Below are 10,545 nucleotides of genomic sequence, written 5' to 3' on the forward strand. Positions count from 1 at the left end.
CATAAAAAAAAATTTTTTAAATGCTATAAATGAGATGCATAATAAAATGGAGGTGTCCAATGCACGGATTGAAGAGGCAGAAAGGAGAATAAGTGATTTAAAAGACACATATTATAGAAAAAGAGGAAGTTGAGAAAGAGAGAGATAAGCTAATCCAGGAACATGGAAGGAGAGTTTGAGAGCTCAGTGATACAATCAAACAGAATAATATCCATATCATAGGAATTCCAGAAGAGGAAGAGAGAGGGAAAGGCACAGAAGGAGTCCTCGAACAAGTTACAGCAGAGAACTTCCCCAAAATGGGGAAGGAAATAGACATTGAAATCCAAGAGGCACAGAGACTCCCCTCAGACGTAAATTGAATCGATCTTCTGCATGACATATCATAGTGAAACTGGCAAAATACAAGGACAAAGAGGATTCTGAAAGCAGCTAGGGATAAAAGGGCCCTAACATACAAAGGGAAACCTGTTAGAGTAGTGACAGGCCCATCCAATAAAACTTGGCAGGCCAGAAAGCAATGGCAGAAAATCTTCAATGTCATGAACAGAAAAAAATATGCAGCCAAAATCCCCTATCCAGCAAGCCTGTCATTCAGAAGAAAAGGAGAAATAAAAGTCTTTCCAAATGAACAAAAATTGAAAGAATTCATAACAACTAAACCAGCCCTACAAGAAATCCTGAGGGGGACTCTACGAGGGAAATGTTGCAAGGAACGTAAGGTACCAGAGACACCACCACAAGTATAAATCCCACAAAGGACACAATGACTCTAAACCCATATTTTTCAATAATAACACTGAATGTAAATGGACTAAATGCCCCAATCAAAAGACATAGGGTAGTATAATGGATAAAAAAACCAAAATCCATCTATTTGCTGTCTATAAGAAACTCATTTTATTTTATTTTAAATATTTTTTTATTTATTTCTAGGAGAGAGAGAGAGCGTGAGCAGGGGAGGGTCAGAGAGGGAGACACAGACTCTGAAATAGGCTCCAGGCTCTGAGCTGGCAGTCAGCACAGAGCCCGACACGGGGCTCGAACCCACAAACCGCGAGATCATGACCTAAGCGAAAGTCGGACGCTTAACCTACTAAACCACCCAGGCGCCCCAAGAAACTCATTTTAGACTAGAGGACACCTTCAGATTAAAAGTAAGGGGATGGAGAAATATCTATCATGCTACTGGAAGTCAAAAGAAAGCCGGAGTAGCTATACTTATATCAGACAAACTGGACAGTAACAAGGGATGAAGAAGGGCATTATATAATAATTACAGGGTCTATCCATCAGGAAGAGCTGACCATTATAAATGTCTACGCACCAAATATGGGAGCAACGAAATATAAACAATCACAAACAGAAACAATCTTATGGATAAGAACGTGCTAATAGCAGGAGACTTTAATATTCCACTTACAGCAATGGATAGATCAACTAGACAGAAAATCACTAAAGAAACAATGGACTTGAATGACACATTGGACCAGATGGATTTGACAGATATATTTAGACCTGAACATCCTGAAGCCATGGAACTCACTTTCTTCTCAAGTGCTCATGGTACATTCTCCAAGATAGATCACATACTGGGACATAAAGCAGCCCTCATTGAATATAAAAGAATTGAGATCATACCATGCACATATTCAGATCACAATGCCATGAAACTTGAAATCAATCACAGGAAGAAGACTGGAAAACCTCCGAAAACACGGAGGTTAAAAAACACCCTACCAAAGAACGAATGGGACAATCAGGCAATTAAAGGAGAAATTTTAAAAATATATGGAAACAAATGAAGATGAAAATACAACAATCCAAACACTATGGGATGTGGCAAAGGCAGTCCTAAGAGGAAAGTACACTCCAGGCCTATTTCAAGAAGTTAGAAAAAGCACAAGTACAAAATCTAACAGTGCACCTAAAGGAACTAGAAGGAGAGCAACAAGAGCACCCCAAATCCAGTAGGAGAAAGGAAATAATAAAAATCATGGCAGAAATAAACAATATAGAATCCCCCCCCCCGCAAAAAAAAAAAAAGTTGATCAATGAAACCAAGAGTTTGGTTTTTTTGAAAAAATAAACAAAATTGACGAACTTCTAGCCAGCCTTCTCAAAAAGAAAAGAGAGCACCCAAAGAGACAAAATCATGAATGAAATTGGACTTATTACAACCAGCCCCTCAGAAATACAAGCAATTATCAGGGAATACTATGAAAATTTATATGCCAACAAACTGAACAACTTAGAAGAAATGGACAAATTCCTAAACACACACTCACTACTAAAATTCACACAGGAAGAGATAGAAAATCTGAACAGACCCATAACTAGTGAAGAAACTGAATCAGTTATCACAAATCTCCCAAAAAATAAGAGCCCTGGGCCAGATGGCTTCCTTGGGGAATTCTACCAGACATTTAAAACAGAATTAATACCATTCTTCTCAAGCTATTCCAAAAAATAGGAAACGAAGGAAAACTTCCAGACTCATTTTTGAAGCCAGCATCACTTTGATTCCCAAGCCATACAGAGACCCAGCAAAAAAAAAAAAAAAAAGAACCACAGGCTAGTATCCTTGATGAATACGGATGTAAAAATTCTCAAGAAGATACTTGCAAATTGAATTCAACAGAACATAAAAAGAATTATCCACCATGATCAAGTGGGATTCATTCCTGGGTTACTGGGTTATAGGGTTGGTTCAATATTCATAAATCAATCAATGTGATACATCACATTAACAAAAGAAAAGAGAAAAACCATATGATCCTGTCGATAGATGCAGAAAAAGCATTTGACAAAATACAGCATCCCTTCTTAATAAAGACCCTTGAGAAAGTCAGGATAGAGGAACTTACTTAAACATCATAAAAGCCATGTATGAGAATCCCTCAGCTAACATCATCCTCAATGGGGAAAAACTGAGAGCTTTCCCCCTGAGATCAGGAACACGACAGAGATGTCCACTCTCACCACTGTTGTTTAACATAGTGCTGGAAGTCCTAGCATCAGCCATCAGACAACAAAAGGAAATCAAAGGCATCAGAATTGGCAAAGAAGAAGTCAAACTTTCACTTTTCACAGATGACATGATACTCTACATAGAAAACCTGACAGACTCCCTCAGAAGCCTACTAGAACTGATCCATGAATTCAGCAAAGTCGCAGGGTACAAAAATCAACATAGAGAAATCAGTTGCATTTTTATACACCAATTGTGAAGCAACAGAAAGAGAAATCAAGAAACTTATCCCATTCACAACTGCACATACACACACACACGTACACACACAAAACATAAAATACCTAGGAATAAACCTAACCAAAGATATGAGAGATCTGTATGATGAAAACTATAGAAAACTTATGAAGGAAACTGAAGAAGACACAAAGAAATGGAAAAACATTCCATGCTCATGGATAGGAAGAATAAATATAGTTAAGATGTCATTACTACCTAAAGCACTCTACACATTCAATGCAATTCCAATCAAAATTGCACCAGCATACTTCTCAAAACTAGAACAAACTATCCAAAAATTTGTATGGAACCACAAAAGACCCCGAATAGCCAAAGTAATATTGAAGAAGAAAACCAAAACGGGAGGAATCACCATCCCAGACTTTAGCCTCTACTACAAAGCTGTCATCATCAAGACAGTATGGTATTGGCACAAAAACAGACACATAAACCAATGGAATAGAATTGAGAACTCAGAATTGGACCCACAAATTTATGGCCAACTAATCTTTGACAAAGCGGGAAAGAGCATCCAATGGAAAAAAGACAGCCTCTTTAACAGATGGTGCTGGGAGAACTGAACAGCAACATGCAGAAGAATGAAACTAGATCATTTTCTCATACCACACACAAAAATAAACTCAAAATGGATAAAAGACCTGAATGTGAGACAGGAAACCATCAAAACCCTAGAGGATAAAGGAGGAAACAACCTCCTTGACCTCAACCGCAGCAATTTCTTACTTGACACATCCCCAAAGGCAAGGGAATCAAGAGCAAAGATAAACTATTGGGACATCATCAAGATAAAAAGCTTCTGCACAGCAAAGGAAACGATCCATGAAACTAATAGGCAACCAACGGAATGGGAAAAGATAGTTGCAAATGACATATCAGATAAAGGGTTAATATCCAAAATCTATAAGGAACTCACCAAACTCCACACCCAAAAAATAAATAATCCACTGAAGAAATGGACAGACGATATGAACAGACACTTCTCCAAAGAGGACAATCAGATGGCCAACAGACACATGAAATGATGCTCAGTGTCCCTCATCATCAGGGAAATACAAATCAAAACCACACTGAGATACCACCTCATGCCAGTCAGAGTGGCTAAAATGAGCAAATCAGGAGACTCCAGATGCTGGCGAGGATGTGGAGAAATGGGCACCCTCCTACACTCTTGGTGGGAATGTAAACTGGTGCAGCCCCTCTGGAAAATGGTGTGGAGGTTCCTCAAAAAATGAACAACAGAACTCCCCTATGACCCAGCAACAGCACTGCTAGGAGTTTACCCAAGGGATACAGGAGTGCTGATGCATAGGGGTCCATGTACCCCAATGTTCATAGCAGCACTCTCAACAAGAGCCAAAACATGGAAAGATCCTAAGCGTCCATCAACTGATGAATGGATGAAAAAGATGTGGTATATTTATACAATGGAATACTGCATGACAATGAGAAAGAATGAAATCTGGCCATGTGTAGCAACATGGATGGACCTTGAGGGTGTTATGCTGAGCGAAATAAATCAGGCAGAGAAAGACAGATATCCTATGTTTGCACATATAGGAGGATTAGGAGGAACTTAACAGAGGACCATGGGGAAGGAGAAGGGGAAAATAGTGGGGGAGAGGGAGGGGGGCAAACCATGAGAGACTCTTGAATACTGAGAATAAACTGAGGACTGATGGGTGGGGGGGAGGGGGGAGATGGGCATGGGGGAGGGCACTTGTGGGGATGAGCACTGGGTGTTATATGGAAACCAACTTGACAATAAACTATTTGTAAAATAAAATAAAATTTGGAGTTAGAAAAAAAAATAAAACGGGAAATTTTCCTGTACCTTGGTTTTGTCAGTGCTATCTCGGAAAGGACCTCAAAAGTCCAAGCATCAAAAGCAAAATCGGAATTCAACCAGGGGACCCCAGTATACACCTGCCCATTCACCCCATCAGAGATCATGTCCATGACGCTCAATTCAGTGACCAGGTCCCAAGTTGTACTAACACCTCCCCAGATAACCCAGTCCTCCCCTGCTTTTTCCAAATTCACTTGTTGGTACTGATCCCCTGTCTAAATGTGAGCATCATTTTGGACACCCTGCCACCTCACACTCATATCAATGAGCCATCCACCCTCCCAAATTCACCAAAAGATTCTCACTGTCCCATAATTCCTTATCCTGTCTCAGATCTCAGAGAAACTATTATTTCCACAGAGTGTACTTTCTTGATCCAACAATCAAAATTATAATGCTACCTTTGTCCAATTTTTTTGTTCATTTTTTTTTTACTTATATGTGTATGATGATCTACCACTTTCACACTTTCTCTCACTAAATTAGATACACCTTGGAGAGAAGACTAGTGTGGGCCTTAAATGTTTTCTTAAAGGTATTCAAATATTGCTTTATATTAGTAGGTGCTCACAGACTTATTGAAGCATAAATGAGTCAAACTCCAGTTAATTACAAAACATTTCAAATAGTCACGTAACTCTAATTACACAAGGATATAATCGTCAGAGTGGCATACTGCAACGTATCAATTGCTAAGATTTAGACCGAATCTCCTTGACCTCTAATCCAATTATGTTTCTTATCACAATAATCTGTTTAAAATGCAAATCTAATCAGAGTGCTTGCTTTTTAAGCCCTTCATTTCTGCCTTCCTCACATTTTCAGAAAGGCAGCCCGAAGTCTCATCTCATTCCAGTTGTCCTTACATAATTAATACAATTTTATTACCCGAGACTTCCCATTAGCGAATGGTGCTTTTTAAGCGGATTTTCAACATTTTCACTCTTGGGGCGCCATGATGTATTCTGAGTGACATTTTTAATGTTGTAGACATTTTTCATGTGTTAAACGTAAACTGAGATTTTTAAAACAAGATTTATTAGCAAGTATTTCATAGAAACGGCTATTTGACCTTTACAAACCCCTGAGTTCAGCAGCGTGAGTAAGCCTAGTGTGTGGATCCCAGAGCAGTTGGGAAGGATTCCATCCTCTCCTAGGGCCCACACATGGACCATCCCTCCGACCCTCACCCCACACTGACCCAGTGGGGTTGTGGTAGGGTTCCCCCCCAAGGAATGAAAAAAAAAATTCAAGCCAACCTGGTAACACCCCTCATGATCTTGTAACAGGAGACCACTTAGTCAGCCCACATGTTTGTGTGTTACCGTATATGGGAGACAAAGAAGTAAAAAATATACATAAGAAACCACGCCACGTGGTGTTCAGGACTCTGCACTTTGGGGATGAACCGAACTGAGCGGCGCCGGCAGGAATAAAGTTGCTTTCTGGAAAGAAAAACCTCCACTCTCCTGCTAAGGGTTTCTCTGCCTCCACCAATACTAATCTCGCTGCAAGATGCAAACCGTTTTTCCTTAAAGATACAAACAAAATCACCAAAACCGTGACCGTTCCCTTCACAACTTCAGATACACGGGTTACCGCTGAATACGGAAGGCAAAAATGAAACTCCTTCTTCTAACAAGCACAGAGCTGGTTCGCATTGTCAGCTTTGCCAAACAGCATTGGGAAGTAGATCCTCACGGGGCCACCCCGAGATTTAATGGGGTGCAAAGGCTGTCTTCAACCAAGAAGGATGGAAGGGAAGAGAGACCTCAGGCAGCTGAAGGGGGAGCACGGGAGGGGTCACCCCGTAAGAGATTCTCCAGTCTAACCTGAGACACAAGGGGGTAAACTGAGCCCACAGGCAGGTGGGAGTTCTTAGTATCTGTGCGGGTTAGGGGAAGCCAGAGAATTTGGCATCAGTACAGAGAGTATCCGGGGTTCCAGAAGGCCACCTACGGGGTGGGGGGGCGGCTCTGGAAGCCCACCTACCCCGGGGGGTTTCTCAGAGATCTCTTTACTCTCACTTCACAAAGGGGAACATCTACTGGGCCCCGCCCTCACAACACTTACTTCCTGATCGCCAAGCCTTTTATCCAAAATGCTTCTTCCTTCCAAAAGTTGCCCCCAAACCTGGGTATATGTTCTTTCGCACTTCGGTAAATAGCGTCCACTGCTGTGAGACCAGCACCCCAGCGGGGAGGGAGGGAGCCGAAGTTATCACCTATCGTCACCTGATTTTAATTGTGATCAACGTCAGATGATCTGTTTTAATTGCTCTCAGCCTGGATGTACATTAGAATCACTTGGAGAGTTTTACAACTACTGATGGCTGGGTCCAGTCCTGACATTTCTCCTCTGCTAAGAAATGGGATACAGCCTGGTCTACAGGAGATTTACAAATCCCCAAGGGTCTAAAAAACAGCCAAGGATGAGAAGCCACTCCTCTAGGTGTTTTGGAGGCTGTGGTCCTGGACCTTGACTTGTGCAAAACACATTTGGGCTGCTTTTAATGCTATGGGCGCCTGGACACATTCCAGACCAAGTGCATCATAATGGCTGTGAGAGGGGCCAGGACAGCAGAATTTATTTTGTAAGAACTCCAAGTGTTTTAACCCTGAGGAAGGACTTTTCTCTCATTTCGGGGCTGCTCACACTTGGCAACACCTTAGAATTACCCGGTAAAATTGGAAAGGACTGGTGTCCGGGCCCCAGGCAGGACCAGTTGTATCTGTCGATTAAGGGAAGGGGGTGTGGAAGGCAACAGTACTTTGAAATTTACGTAGGTGATTTAATATGCAACTGATTGTTCCAGCCAGAGTATTAAGTTTGGACAACAGTGAACTCTTGGCAATCAGTGAAGAAAGAACTAATGATATTGCTTTCTGGATGACCTGGTGTGAGTAGCTCCTTGAGATCAGTGACCTCAGGGACTGATGGCAAGAATCACGAGGAATTCAAGAACGTGGAATGATGTGACTGGCTTTTAAGAGTACAAGACACCTTCAGGAAGAGAATAACAATTCTGGACAGACATTCTCTCTCCATGCACTGAGAGAGGAAAAAGGAGTATCAGAAACAAATGCTCTGATTAACTCATTTATATTTGTGATGTTTAATATTTTTTTAAGTTTTTGTATTTATTTTGAGAGAGAGGTAGAGTGCATTTAGGGAAGGGGCAGAGAGCAGGGGCAGGGGGAGGGAGGGAGAGAGAAAGAGAGAATCCCAAGCAGGCTCCACATCACCAATGCAGAGCCCAATGCAGGGCTTGAACTCACAAACTGCGAGATCATGACCTGAGCCAAAGTCAGACGCCTAACTGACAGCCACTCAGGTGCCCCCATGATGTTTAATATTTTAAACATTTTTCCCATAAACATGTTTAATGGGAACAAAGAACCAACCTTGCCTCCCCCAGAGCACCCACTGTTCCAAAAGCACCACAGATTAATATTTCCAAGAAATGCATAACATAGACTCTCCAGTGCGTGGTTCAAATTAGATTTGTGAGATCCATCCCTACTCTTCTGTCAGTTCATTTTTGTGGATTCCTGTTGCTGTGTGGAGGTACATTGGCTGTGGAAACCACAGTATCTATTCATTCTCCAGCTGATGACTATGTAAGAGGGGGAAATGCTATTGTGTTTAACTTTTTTTTTTGATATTCCACATGATAGTGAGATCTTGTAGTAGTTTTCTTTCTGTGTCATTTATTTCACTTACTATAATGTCTTCCAGGTTTATCCATGTTGATGCAAATAGACTTATTTCTTTCTCATGGGTGAATAATATTCACAAATATGTATATATACATAGGTTATATAATAATCACATTTTCTTTAGTCATCTGTTAATGGACACTTATTTTGTTTGCATACCTTGACTATTCAATAATGCTGCAGTGAATATGGGAGTTCAGATTTCACTTGCAGATAGTGATTTAGGGGCCCCTAGGTGGCTCAGTCAGTTAAGCATCTGACTCTTGATTTCAGCTCAGGTCATGATCTCATGGATTGTGAGATCGAGCCCTGCATCAGGCTCTGCACTGACAGCACAGAGCCTGCTTGGGATTCTCTCTTTCCCTATCTGCCCCTCCCTGTGCTTTCACTCTCTCAAACATTTTCTTTTTTAAAGACAAGACTATCCTTTCCCCACTGTGCGTTCTTAGTGACTTTGTTGAAAATTAGTTGACTCTACATATGGGTTTATTTGGGGGCTCTCTGCTCTATTCTATTGGTGTATCTGTTTTTATGCAAGTATCATACAGCTTTGAACAAGATAGTTTTTTAAATATAATTAACTCAGAAAGTGTGATGCTTCCAGTTTTTGTTTTTTTACGGGTTTTTTTTTTGTTGTTGTTTTTCTCAGAATTGCTTTAACTATTGGGAGAATTCTGTAATTCCATATGAAATTTAAAATTGTTTTTTCTATCTGTGAAAAATCCCATTGGAATTTGGATAGAAACTGCACTGAATCTGTAGGGACAGAATGGGCATTTTAATAACAATCTCATTATCTATGAACACAGGATATCTTTCCATCTATGTATGCCTTCTTCCATTTCCTTCTGTGTTTTATCCTTTTCAGTATGGCAGATCCTTCACCTCTTTGAAATAAGAAAACATGAAATGTAACAAACCGAGCTGGCATGAACCAAGCCTGCGGTGTGGCAGTGAGGTGGAGGAGGTTGAACAGAAGCAGTGAAAATCAGAAACTGTGGCCATGCAGAGTACAGAAGTGACACGGAGAGAGGGAGCTGAGGTCATGGAGGAGAGAGCCAAGGATGCAGGAGAGAAGCCTGGCCTAGCCAAAAAGCTTCCAGAAGTGACAGATAACACATTGCACTCAGGTTGGATTTAGGGGTGGGCCATAAACGCAATGGCTGGTGATCTTCTAGGAAGAGAAGATACAGAGACGTGGAGGAAGGGCGGCCCTAAGAAAGACGCGGGCAAAGATTGGGGAGATGCTACACAGCTGGAGACTGCAGGCACCGCCAGAAGCTGGAAGAAGCAAGGGACGATTCTCTGATGTTGATAAACCGTGAATCGACTGTAGGACTCCCCCTTCATTCCCACTCAATCAATCAAAAGCTAATAGTACAAATAACCAACAAGTAACCAACTCATAGAGCAGGTCTGGTGAATCTTCATCCCGTTTTGTATCCTGGACCACCACACACGGATACAGGATGGAACAGTCCTTATTCCCTTGGCCCAGATGGCTTGGTTGAGCCTGGTGTCAACGCTTACAGCTGGAGTTGCCGCTGTCTCCTTCACGGCAAATGTCGGCATCTCTGTGAGCGCCTGAGGGACACACTTCTGGAAACACCCTCCATGGATGCGCTTGTGAATGGTGATGGCGTGTTCTCTGGACATGACCTCGTTGATGGCAGAGCGGCCCTTCTTCACGCCACCCTTTTTTGTGGGAG

The sequence above is a fragment of the Hyaena hyaena genome, unplaced genomic scaffold, assembly GCF_003009895.1.
Source record: "Hyaena hyaena isolate Hyena2069 unplaced genomic scaffold, ASM300989v1 scaffold_396, whole genome shotgun sequence".
Taxonomy (NCBI): Eukaryota; Metazoa; Chordata; class Mammalia; order Carnivora; family Hyaenidae; genus Hyaena; species Hyaena hyaena.